This window comes from Corvus brachyrhynchos, unplaced genomic scaffold, assembly GCF_000691975.1.
Source record: "Corvus brachyrhynchos isolate BGI_N302 unplaced genomic scaffold, ASM69197v1 scaffold302, whole genome shotgun sequence".
Lineage (NCBI taxonomy): Eukaryota > Metazoa > Chordata > Aves > Passeriformes > Corvidae > Corvus > Corvus brachyrhynchos.
This window is the reverse complement of record NW_008237244.1, coordinates 4,800,247-4,805,239: the sequence shown is the minus strand read 5'-3', so window position 1 is coordinate 4,805,239 and position 4,993 is coordinate 4,800,247.

The following is a 4,993-nucleotide window of genomic DNA, read 5'->3' as shown; positions in this document are numbered from 1 at the left end:
CATTTATTCTCGATTTTACCACTTGGCTTCCAAGCTCAAAGTTCCAGCAAGATTTTTTTCCCCCTAGCTTTGAAATTGTTGCTGCTATAAAATATGTACTTGGGGCTGGAACTGCACATATTAAACTTCTTCATATAGCTCAGGATCTTAGAGCCTATCCTTAGAACCTCTTCATGAATGAAGTCCTGCCAAGTTAGTAATTACAAGGAGGACATAGAGACAAGATGTTTTTTACAATTTCTTTTGATTGCTCATGTCCTGCCTAATGCCTGCAGTGATGAAGAGCACCCTTAGCTGGCTGTATTACTCTACCAGACACCACTATATTATATAATGGGAAGCAAAAATAATACAATTCAGATACAGGATATTGCATAAGGAACAGCTAATGCTGCACGCCTCTGAATTTATGGTGCTTGATTTCCTGTAGCTTCCTCTGTTGTGGAGTTTACAGTGTTTACTAATGCAGCTTGGGCACACTGCAGCCTTCCTCTATGGGCACCAGTTCTTTTCCAGCAGCTGCCTTTTGCCAAGGAAATTGCATAATGGCAGTTCTGCAGCTTTGACAAAGGTGACTGAGGTTAGGCACACAGCTAAAACATAATTTTTGGAAGAGAAAAAGTGAACCAAACTCATTGACTCAAGAAATGAGTTTGCTGATGTAATTTTTGTGTTCCCCCAAAGGCATTTATGTAGTCATTGTACCACTTTAAGTGGTATTTCCCAGCTACTTCTAAAAAAACCAAAACAAGAAATATAACCAAACAACAATAATAAAACAAAACAAAACAAACAAACACCCCAAAACAAACAAACAAAAAACCAAAACGAAAAGAAACCAAACCAGGAGAAAATTCCCACAAAAGTTGAAAATAATTTTGATGTTAACTTCATCTGTTCATTTCATTGCAGCTAGGATTTCCCCTCCAATTTTTGCCCTTTGTTGTACAAACTAAGATGAAGGACACTAATAACTTGCCCTCCAACTCACACTGCAAGGTTTATAAGGAGTTAACCAGATCGTGGCAACCAAGAATTGACTGAGCTACAATATTTGCAAGTCAAGTGAACGAGCACATCAAAAGTACCCATCAAAAAGCAACTGAAGAGAAAAAAGCTACTTAATACTTGGGAAGAGTAATATGACATGGACAAAAGATGTAAAAGTGAAATACTTCAACCACAAGCTGAAAAAAATGGCCTGGCAAGGGAGAGAATGCACAGTGAAGAGAGGAAAATCATGGGGCCAGGGACTAGGAGGGAATGAGAAATGTTTTTTTAGATGGAGATGTAGGAGAAGTCACCAACACTGGAACTGGCCCCAGGTGACCAGAACTTAAATTGTGCATTAACCAGCACACATCTTTCTTCTCCCTTATGCCTTCCATGAGATGTGCTTGCTATTTGCTTAAAAGGCTTCTTTTAAACCCCATTTTAAGGACTTAGGGTGGAATCCCTACTTTCCCACCATGTTTATCATGCCAAGTACCATGCCAACATAATTTTTATAGCAGATTCTAAGTGCTGGTACAATACACAACAGTGAGCTACAAGGGAGACAGGTCACACAAGGGAAATAGCAGACAAAAATCACTCTACCTGCCAGACTTCTGGCTAAATTGAGTTACTTTCAAGAGCTCAGGGAAGATGGGAGTACAGAGAGCAAGATATAACTAGGATGCAAAGCTGAATTTTGGGCAAAGAGTCAGGAAAACAGTTGTCCAATCACCTAGAGAAAACTCAGGAGGAGTTAAGCAGCGATGTAGACTACAAATGAAAAAACTGTGGCAGCCCAGTGCCATGCTAGTGCAACACCAGAAAGGAACACTGAAAGATGAGGCTGTGAGTCTTCAGTGTATTTGTTTACAATATTACTTAAAATCAAGTTTACTCGCAAAATATAACCCCCTTTAGATATAATGAAATTAAATTTCTTCCCCAATGCACTGGAATGTCATTTGTTACAAAGATCTAAATGGTTTACTTTTGGTTCTACAGCTCATGTCATCCACTGTAAAATGTGTGTTTTGAACAATTTTTTTTCTTCACAATATGGAAAAAAAAAGGAGCTAAAACCTAGCTAAAAGCCTATAATGAAAACACAACTTTAGTCCAAATTTAAAACTGTAAGTAAACTATATTTTCACTTATGAATGAAGAAAGTTTAAGCATACTGTGAAGGCCAAATGTATTTCTGTTTTGCTTCTCTAGAAACCAACAACTGGTACTTGAAGTCTGGCACAGACTTAATATACATACTAAAGAAACCTCACCTCTGAAACACAGACACAGAAAACTTAGGAAAATTGTTATTTCCCAGGTCAACACTTTTTATCTTGTTTGGGAAACAAAGTAAATGATGACTTTATATCACAGTTTGTATGCTCGCATAGCGTAGCACAAGGCAAAGAAAAGGAGAATTTGCAACGAATCAACAGAAACCTTCTGGCAATACTTCAATTGGTCCAACATTTTTTAAAATTTGTCTTCCAAAACCAAATGAGCCATGTTTGATCTGTTCCCTTATGAAGAAGTGACATGTTCTATATTTTGAAGAAGACAAAGACTTATATGGAAGATGAGACAAGAAAGGCTGCTGGCATGAGCTTAGGATGTTCACATTATAATGAGGAAGATGTGTCAGTGAGTTATGCAAGTTATCTGAAACAAGTGCCAAAATTCCTTTTACCAAATCATCACACTCTGCATAACGCTTAGCTCACTATACCCTTTTCATATATACATCTCTCAGCCTTGCACAAAGGAGAAGGTAAAAGCTATTTTAGAAGTAATTTAGGAAGCTTAAAAACCAGCCAGTCACAGTGAAATTTATTAGCATCTTTTCTACGCCTCACTTCAACTGCCACTTTATTGAAAAGTGTTATTCTAGTAAAATCCTTAAAAGGAATGTCTTGAGGCTTTCAGTGACTACAAAGGACACTTGTAAAGTTAGCTGTTCTCATTAGTATACAGGGGCTAGGATTTGGGGAGGAGGAGGGGCGGGGGGAAGGAAAGGAGATGCAAAATCAATGCATAATTATCAATGGCAAAAAGTTCAAGTCAAACTCGACAGCTTTCAGAATTCCAGCTGACCCCCACCCATATACTTTTAACTAGAGTTAACCATTCAGGCTCCATTGGCTATGTCCAGATTTTAGCTTGTTTCCTCCAGTTTTTTAAGTAATTAAACTACCCATCCCAGGGTTCAAATTCAGTGTCTGCACAGCACATACCTACCTCCCTGGGCATCTAAAGGACAAATACAAGAATAACGAGGTTTTCAGTTGTGGCTAGTGGTTATATTCTTTGTATCTACTATTGAACTTTTTTTCCTGGAGAAAGAAAGAAACAAGAAAATTGCAAATAAAAATTCATTTGAAGGATAACCTACACACTACGTCATTGTACTAGAGGTTAGGAACTAATGGCAGATTCGAATCTTTTCCAAGTTGTGCAAAATGCCACAAAAGCAGCCCAAGTTATGAGAAAAAGGACTTCAGATGTTAGTAATTAAGGAGGTTCTAAAATGCGCTGAACTTCGTTTTTTGTGTTTTACATGCTTTGATATGGAAAAACTGCATTCTACTTATAGTCAAGATAAAGCTAATAACATCACATACTGGTCCTAGTGCATGAGGAATTCAGTGAGACATCATAAAAACCTTCAGCATCAGTTTCTAGTAGTAGCTGTGGCAGAGAAAGAAATCTAAAATATTTTGTGGATTTAATGTATTCATGAAAGAACTAATCACACAAGTAAACGTAGCTACTCAAATTGCTCTCTTGCACAAAGGCAAACATCTTCCATTTTCTTTCATGTGGGATTGCTACCTTCTTCAAAGGAGAAGCTTTTACCTCAAATTGAGTGGGGGTTGGGAGATTGTTAAGCTCCAGTCTGTGTGATGTGTTCAGTTCTGATCTTGAAGCTCAATGACTCCTAAAAACCCAACACAGGATTTTACAAAGGAAACTATTCAAAATAGGTATTGGAACTTAACGACCATTGAAATATCTAGTTTGGGTTTACAGAATTAAAATTTTTTTTTTTGATTGCTGCCTAGATGTCTTGTCTCCTTTCTAGAGTCTTTCTTTCCCCTCTACACTCAGAGAGAGAAAAAAAAAAAACCGAAAACAACCCAAACAAGTGACCAACACAAGCCCTGTTCCTTCCCCAGTACAAAATACCTAATTTTCGTTTCAGTACGATTTGACTTATAAATTCCAACAGCCACATTCTCGGCTGCTCGAAGGGGCGTCTCACGGCTTACAAATGAACGCTGCTGGCAAACAAAGGGGCTCAGTTGCATCTCCGTGCATTAATAACCGGTGTCCCACTGCATCAGACTATGCGGATTGTTGTGGGGAATTTTTTTTTTGCTTGTAAAATGGAGATCTTAAAACTGAAAGAAGATCAAGGGGGTACGTGCCTCCCGGGGCATCATCCACACAGTTTTGTTCTCATGAATCAGAATTCATTTCCCCTTAACAATGAGACACAGACCCAAAAATAAAAACAAGACCACGTTTATTCAATACAGACAGGTTAATTAAGACAGTAAGTCCTGTAAATCAGGAACACATTTCAAACGCTCCGGTACGAAGTGCATATATTTAAAATCAACAGCTGCATCTTGTACTTGAGCCATTGAGTTTGTCGGGGAAGGGTGGATTCAGGGTTTTTCTTTTTGGTAGAAAAAAACTTGTTTCGGCTACCTTGCGTGAACAATGCATCTCAGGCTCCATTCACTCATTTCTTAAGTCCAGCTGCCTTCCAGCTTTGATATTCACATTTTTAAAAACTGCTTCATACAGTCACAACGAGAAATAATAACAATAAACGTTAAAATAATAACAAATAAACCCCCAACAAAAAACCAAACCAGCCCGGGAGGGGAAAGGAAACACCTCCCGCCGGGGTCAGCGAGGATTATTGCAAATGGCTCCTGGGAGACGGAGGAGCTCCGCGGCAGCGGGGGACCGGCGGCGGGGGGGT